Raw genomic sequence first — 8,755 nt, 5'->3', positions numbered from 1 at the left:
TCAAATGAACCAGAACTGAACTTATTTTGGGCCACAATTTGCTTTTATTCTGGCTTATCTGGCCTACACCTTACACTTGCTGAGTGTGGCAAAGTATAAAAATCCCAGCTTGCATTTCAGTATGAATGCATTCTATAGTCTACTGATGCTCCGGTTTTCATTATTTCCTTTTGATTCAGCTGTTTATGTTGACGTTGTTGATTTTGTCACTTTTAGTCTCCTCTAAATGATGTTTGTGAGTTTTGTTCATTGTGTTAATTGTCACCGTTGTTGAGGTTCATACACTGATAATTGATGTCTCTGTGAGCAGAAGTTGAACCATAGAATTTTTTTAGCTCATAAACCTTCATATTTCTGTGGCATGTGCAAGCATGTTATTACCTTATTTCTAATAATGGTTTAAACATTGTATTATATTATTTCATTAAATTATATTATTTCATCACAGGTTGTGTCTCACTTATTTATTTATTTATTTATTTTTGTTTATTTATTTATTTTTACTTGGCTTGTTTGCTGTAATGAATAAAAATTTCAAGCAAAGTTCTTAAAAGTTACAGCAGCCCAAAAGAAATTTATATTAAGAGGTTCAGGGTTATGAGCTCAACTAAAGCAAAAACTTTTCTCCATGATGGTTACTTTAGTCAATGCGGTCCGCATAGGTATTAAGATAACTAGGCCACATTTGCCTTATCTTCCCTGGGCCACTTTAGGCTCACAGCCACTTAAGCCAGAGCTAACTGTGCCAAGTAGTTGCCAAAAGAGACCCACATTTGTTTTAGGATAACTGGGCCACATTTTTTATATCTTCTCTGGGCCACTATAGGCTAATAGCTGCATTAGTCAGAGTTAACTGTGCTGAATATTTGCCAAAATTGGCCCACATATGTTTTAAAATAACTGTATGTAATAAATAAATATCTATGTAATATATAAGTTAAAGTATATTAAGTGAAGTTTCACAAACTGATTTCGAGAGGGGCACATGATATGATTTACTGCAGCTGGTCTCTCATCTACAGTCATTAGCCCAGCTAAAATAACTCCCTTATCTTTGTTTTCTGAAGAAGTCCCCCATCCACCCCATCTCCCCCTTTCTTCCTTTACCAGGGGGAGCTCTCGAGAACTACCTAATCTCGTACTCCCCTTACATGCTCATCAACCAGTCGGGAGCCTGGTCGATTATCTCCGAGCTTAGGGTTCTCTACCGGGACAGCATGCCAAACCTGCTATCATTATCAAACAATATCTAAGTGTGAGCTCTTGACATAGCTACTACTTTTTGTGCAACCAAATATATTTTTGTATGTTGGAGAAACAGATTGATTTAAGGCAGATTTATTTCTCAAATGGGACTTGAAACACACTTCAAGTTAAGCCATTTTAAGAAAAGAAAAAAAGTCAAATATTTTTTTTACAGATTTATCATAATGCGTGCGAGGGTTAAGGGAGAAAAAAAATTAAACATATTTTTTCTTGTTAATTTGCAAGATAATAATATTCAGCTTAAATTGCATTTTAAATCTTTAGGTTAGGTTGAATAGGAAAAGTAAACCCACTTATAAGAAATACTGTGACAATTTCCTTGCAAACGTCACTTAAGATATATTTGAAAAAGAATTTAAATTTCGAAGGTCGCTGAATAATTTTGCCTTTAAATAAATGTCATTCATATAAAACTTATCTTTGAATAAGCTCTAATGTGGCATTACTTGACTCCTGATATACAAGGTTAAAAAAAACTGCAGTGAAATCTAGCTGCTCATCAACACGTTACACAAATTAATTAATTAATTAATTAACACAAAATATTAATTCATTTTCTTGTTGACTCAGTCCCTTTATTAATCCAGGGTCACCACAGCAGAATGAACTGCCAACTTATCCAGCAAGTTTTTACACAGCGAATGCCCTTCCAGCCACAACCTGGGAAACCTCTGGGAAACATCCACACAAACATTCACACACACACACTCATACACTAAGGACAATTTAGCATACCCAATTCACCTGTACCGCATGTCTTTGGATTGTGGGGGAAACCAGAGCAACCGGAGGAAACCCACGCGAACACAGGGAGAACATACAAACACCACACAGAAACACCAACTGAGCCGTGGCTCGGTGATCCCTGCTCTATATGGTTAGAAACGTGTTTGTCAAAAAAAAAACAACAACACATGGCACATACATCAATTCTCAATAAAAAAATCGAATAATTGTAAAAAAAAAATTAATTAATTAAGTCGGCACTTCCGCACTTCCAAATGGAACCCATTGTTAAGGGTTATCAAGCCAAACACAGATAGGTGAGGTGAGCTCTTCCCCTCAGCAAAGTCTTCTCAGTACTGTATTTTCATCATGTTTGTTTAGACCCATCTTAACTTTATTAAATACCTGTTTCTTTCTCTATTGGTTGGATAAATTTTCATATTCTTTCTATATTGTTTTTTTTTCGATGGCAGTGCTTTAGCCTTTTTTTGATAGGCTATGAGCCTAAGGTTATCATATAAAATTATATGTATGAGTAACAAATGGAATACATACAGTAGCCTAGTAAAACTGAATAGTTCTTAATATACAGTTACAAAGATCCTAGATATATAAATATTAAACGTTAAAATGGCTTGCCATACACCGTGAATGCCTGCCAAATCTTTTTTTTTTTTCCAGCGCCCATTTATGGATTGGGAAACACCATAAATATATTCATAAATATTCACCATAAAACACATAATGTATGTCCTAAAGATGTCAGAAACATATAGGTGACTTGTATGTCAGCAACATATATGTCCCATATATGTCAGAAAGATATACAGTATGTCCACGTATATATGCCAGAAACACACGTCCCATTCATGTCAGAATCAGAAATGTCAGAAACATATATGTCCATATGTGTAAAGCACATATGTCTCATAGAATTCAAAACATATATGTGCAATATATGCCATAAACATATGGCGGTTGATGCACAATCGGTAAGTAAAGAGGTGTGCCAAAAACATATATGTCCAAATATGTAAAACACAAATATGTCAGAAACCTATGATCCATATATATCCTAAACATATATGTCCCATGCCAAAAACATTTTTGTTTCAGAAACATATATGTTTCTGAAACAGAAACATATATGTTTTCCGGTTGCAAAAAAAAGACACAGACTGCTATAGTAAAGATGTCGTGTGCGGTAGGATGGCAAATTAGAAAGTCCAAAAATAGAAAACGTAACTTTTACCATACACCACACTGCTTTAATTCTAACTGCAGTCGCCATTGTCTTAAATGAAGCTGAATGAAGTGACGACCTAATTAGAAATGCTGGACTCTGCAGTTGTCATGTTATATCAGGTAAGGTCACGCTATGCTGAATCATACACATTACTCGTTTTTGATTATATAAATAATTTTAGCAAAACAGTTTAACATTTTGAATTAAATGGTCAACACTGAATGCTAAGAATGAACTGTGAAAGTGTTAGTTATTTAGGTAAACTTGGTTTTATATTCACATTCATTCAGTGACAACATGTGAAACACTCCCTATATTGTTTACTACGCCACTTTGAATATTCGGTCTGAAATAACCTGCAAATGTGACTTGAAAACAACATTAACACTGTTTATTTGACTGTGAACAATGTTGTACTTTGATAATCATTGGCTGCTAATATGATTTCGCTATTTTAGAGTTTGCAAATTATACATTTATAAAATTATATTATTAAGCAGAAAGTCCGACTGTGCGAATATAAAACCAAACTTAACGTGTAGGTTCACATACCCTGCCGTACAGGTGCAGTTCAGTGTCAAAATGCAGTTGTTTTGCGTGTTGGTGCTTAATTACCCAGGCCTTGTATAACGTTAACTCCGACTTCTTTCATTGTCTTTGGCTAAGCAGAATCTCGGTGGTTTTTAGCTCTACATAGTGTTGAATCTGGTCATCATGGAACATTATTTCTTGCACATGACCACACAGAACAACGTTGTAGACATCCAAAGACTTGTAGACCTTTAACTTCTCTCTTGTAAAATCACTTGGAGCTTCAGTGAGATTGTATATTTCGGGCTGGATGCTTGGTCATTTCGTCACATTCAATATTCATTGGGAGGGTGCTATCGCAAATGGACCTGTCAGACGAACGCCGCTCACTTTAACAAATATTTGGCGAATCACTGTGCTTATTAGTGGGTGACGAGCTGTTATAATACGCACACTAATAGTGTTATGTAAATAATATATATATAATGTGTAATCAATATATCTTATTTCTAAGACAACAACAAACTCTGTACCGCATCAGATGTCATTCCCTCACTGTAAATGCTAGCGCTTCCGGTTTCTTTCTGCCACCTCCCTGCACGCGCATCCTAAATGTTTACAAACATGGTCTATATGTCCACATATATGTAAAACACATATAGGCCTATGTCCCGTATATGTCAGAAACATATATGTCCACATATATACCTGGAACATATGTAGGCCTAGCCTAGGTCTCATACCAACACGTTCTCACTCCCAACTCGTCATATACTGACGCTTGGTCAGGAACCCTCGGCGTAAGTTATTGACGCACAGGGTACCCCTTTAGCGTCACATTTAGACGTGCAGGGATTCCCTATAGAATCTGTACCTGAGCCTGAAGCGTCATAGGGAGACGCTGGAGGCTCGTATAATTACCAATAGATGTTAACGCACTTTTTAAAACCTGATTTACGCCTATTATCGCAGTTTTCTTCTTTTAAAAATATGTAATTTTTATTTTGTTCATGAAAAGCGTCTGTAAACTGGGTCGAAACTACTGTATGAATAAACTTCGGTCCACGTGACATCCCTTCACGGTGAGTTTAACGCCGCTCTGCTATTGGTCAAACTGCATCAACGGTGAGTTCTCAGATGAGTTCAACTGTCAACATTAAATATTACGTTAATGCTGCATAATCTATTTTTATTGGAGATTAGTTGGTGTTTATAAATATGTTATCATTTACTTTATATTTAATGAGTGAAAATATATTCGGTTGTCCAGTTTAGGTTAACTATAAAACTATACTACTAATAAAACTTTGATTCATTCATATTATTTATTATTTTTTTACTTTAAAAAATATTACATTTCAAGTACTAAGTTTAAAAATGTTTTCGGCTGATCTTTTTTCATTTTAAATTATTCATTGAAGTTGGGGTCATTGTATGTGGCGATCTATTTTTTACAGTCTATGCTCGCTATCCCAAGGTTCATTGCGATCCCAAGGTTCACTGCGGTTTTCCACAAGGTAAGTAAAAAGTAAATAAAGACGATTTGTTGATAAAGCATGTACTGTAAACTAGCGACGTTATCTAATTACATCAAGTTCATTTATTAAAAACATATTTTTCTCAAATATAACGTTGGTCATGCATAGCTCAGAACAATATATACATTTTAAGATGAGGAACAGTGTTACCAGATTGTTGTTTTCCACAATAGAATTCGTGCAAAATCTTTATATGATATGCAGTATGCAACTCTAATAATACAAATGTATTCGTAATTGTTTCAATATTAAAGAACATCAAGTGTTTCCAAAGGTTAATTGTAAAAACAATTATTTTCCATGCCTTTAAAGGAAAAAAGGCAGAAATTTTGCCCGTCTGAGCACATTTTTAATTTAATTTAATTTTTATTTTTAATCTACCACACACACACACACATGTATGTATGTATATATATATATATATATATATATATATATATATATATATATATATATATATATATATATATATATATATATATATACAGGTGTAAATTATAAGGTGTTCACTGTTCAGATATGAATATTTTTTCTTTGCTCTTTTCAGGTTCTTTAGATTTCTTTAAAAATCCAATTTTGTTTTCTAATAAGCAAAAAGTAAAGCCACTTTACCCATGTCTATATGTTAAATTGAACTTGTCTCTCTCTCTATCTCTGTTAACACATTTGTATTTGTTTGATTAATTCTTGTGTCTTTCAGCCTGTTTCTGCCTATCACCATGAGTGATTCCTTTATACTCATATTTATCATCAAGATCTCAATTATAAGCTCAAGTCTTGATGACAACTTGATGATCTGCAGGAAGCACCACCATGTAAGGAAGGCCAAGACCACTCTGGAATCAGTCAAGGGTTAGTGAAGTTTTTCATTCCATGTATATTAAATATCTACATTGTTTAGGCATATATGATTGTACGAGATAAAATGCATTTATTTATGTATGTGTTGAAACTAAATTAACAAGAAAACAGCTCTTTGATGTTCACCTAGTAAAATTAGATTAGAAGATAATATTTTGAAGGTTTATTTACAGCTAAGGATTAAGGATTGACAGGAAGATTTGTGGACTACATCAACTAATGACACTACCTCCAAAGAGTTGCAAAAAGCTGTCCAAAGTTTCAGCACCATCTTTAAGCCCATGATTTTAGTGTGTTTCATGCCTAAGCACATGAGTTTAAATCTGAGATAGATGAACTATATGATTATCTTAAACTGATCTACAGGTAAATGCCAAAACTTATTGGTTTACTTATTTGCTTGTTTGTTTGTTTGTTTGTTTGTTTGTTTGTTTGTTTTTTTGTATATGTTAACCAGGTGAAATGGAGTGAGGCATACCAGGATATGCCTGGTTTTACTCTTGGGATGGAGGTTGAACAGTGCAATATTTCTTCTATAGGATTGCAGTGACCAGACATGCTACTGTAACTCTCATGGTCATGTGCTGGAATTAGCAGATATTCAACAGTTTGGCCATCTTGCTGACCTATTGATATCAGAAGGTAACGATATCCACTAGTGTTTGTTTTAGTTGTTCTGTAACCTATTTAAATAGTATTGTGATTTTTGATTGCTTATCACTGTAGACCGAAACAGCTCTGCAAAGCAAGTTGGAAAACAGAATCCACGAAACTGGCAGTGACCGGAAACCAGTTGGAAGACTTTGGTCTGTGACGTAGAGGAGTGGGCAGAGGGTGAGGAAATTCTTATTAATATTAAATGTAGTCATGAAAAATTGTAAGTGTTACTATTATTGTCATTTTTTTCAGTAGCAGAAGCGAAGACAACAAAAAACAGAAGTGATATGGATGTCTTCGTCATATGGCATGGTATGTACACTAGACTTCTGTCAGTGTTGATTCTTTAAAAGTTGACGTATAATCCTTGTTATAGAACTTTCTTTTTATAAATATATTTCAGACTCTGCTGACCCAGCAACAAAGAGGAGGGTGTTCAACATCATCCTGCTAGTCAGGATTCTTCAGGAGCAGTGGATTCTTGTGGCAGAGATGGCCAACCACTATAAATACCTTTCAACTAATCCTGGTTCCTTCAAAGAACTTTCCTGCTTGTTTGCTACTGAAAAGTATGTATTTGTATTATTTGGCACAGACATAAGCATAAGGTTACCCAGTCCAAAGGACATTAATATATTTTTATGTTGTTGTGTTCTTTTAAGATTCGACATGTGGCCTAAACGAAGAGGGGTTAAAAGGTCTATGGATCATCATTCTCAGAAAGCAACAAAATATCTGAGAAATAAACAACAATACGATGGTGCAATCTGGAGACCTGCAAGGTACCTGCAAGTTTTGGCTGGAGCAGAGAACATAGATTTTTTAAATAAAGCTCCAGCTGATGAGTTTGACATTGACTGTGGATTTTCTTTTACTGTAATCCAGAAGAGGATGACCTTAACCCTGAATCTAAAGCATGTAATAAAATCTGTAAAAATAAAATAAAATTTTCATCATCTATAACCAAATTGTTGTCTCTTTTTTTAAAATACATAGATATGTACAGTATGTAAGCATTCCTCTAAAATCAATCAGTGTTGTAAATTAAGAGCATTATTGTATGCCCAACTGCTTACAATATATAACGATTTAAGGAACTCTATATTAAAATAAAATTATTACATTAAATGACATTAAGAGCTTTTAAAATATTAATTTTATCATACATTTTTATGATAAATTTAATTTTTGCATATACTTGGCCAAAAAATGTACATTATTATGGTCAACTGCTCAGATACCTCCAGTCAATATGTGGCTGAGTCAGGCAACCAGACTTCTACCTCTGAACAAATTAACCTATGATTTACATCAAAGATCTGATGGATCTATTTGGTCCTCATGGATTTTTCTAAAAAAAAAAAAAAAAAAAAATTAATCTCCTTTTATTTTTGTCTTTACTTTGAAACATTTGTATTCATTTGTTAGAATGTCTAACAAAAAACTGCTGTACTTGTGAGATAACAGTGCCACTGTTGTTATGCTGAAAATAAAAAATAACTTTGTATAATGTTTTATTGAATGCAAGATAAAAAATTAAAAAATAAAATATTTTCCAAGAGATGGGTTGCGGCTAGAAGAGCATCTGCTGCATAAAAACATGCTGGAAAAGTTGGCGGTTCATAGAGCTGTGGCGACCCCTGGTTAATAAAGGGACTAAGCCAAAAAGTAAAATAAAATATGTATTTTTGTAGACATAGAACTTCACAGTAACTTATAAGTACAGCACAGAACTTTTTTACTTCTAGTTTAGATAATTTAAAGGTTTGCATATTTATTTTGTTGGTTCATGGCTATGTATTTTTAATCATTTTGAACTATTCGCAGCATTTGAAAGGATATCTTATCGTCATTGTTACCTCATTTCTCAATATTTTCATGATTCTTACAATGCAGCAAATCTTAAAATCATTTGATCATAAAGAAAATA

At 33.8% G+C, this 8,755-nt stretch overlaps 1 long non-coding RNA gene across 3 annotated transcripts; it reads left to right on the top strand.

Moving 5' to 3' along the window:
* The first annotated feature begins 5,243 nt into the window (after positions 1–5,243).
* Positions 5,244–7,793, top strand: si:dkey-260c8.6. Of its 3 annotated transcripts, none has more exons than XR_012401357.1 (7): positions 5,244–5,286; positions 6,008–6,159; positions 6,626–6,810; positions 6,895–7,002; positions 7,081–7,137; positions 7,229–7,394; positions 7,488–7,793. It is a non-coding gene; the product is annotated as a si:dkey-260c8.6 (long non-coding RNA). The 3 variants fall into 3 exon arrangements; XR_002458049.3 differs by having other exon boundaries at positions 7,078–7,137; XR_660440.5 differs by lacking the exon at positions 5,244–5,286 and having other exon boundaries at positions 6,708–6,810; positions 7,078–7,137.
* Positions 7,794–8,755: the final 962 nt, after the last annotated feature.

The sequence above is a fragment of the Danio rerio genome, chromosome 3, assembly GCF_049306965.1.
Source record: "Danio rerio strain Tuebingen ecotype United States chromosome 3, GRCz12tu, whole genome shotgun sequence".
Taxonomy (NCBI): domain Eukaryota; kingdom Metazoa; phylum Chordata; class Actinopteri; order Cypriniformes; family Danionidae; genus Danio; species Danio rerio.
The sequence above is the reverse complement of the archived record's forward strand: the minus strand, read 5'-3'. Positions and strand labels throughout refer to the sequence as shown.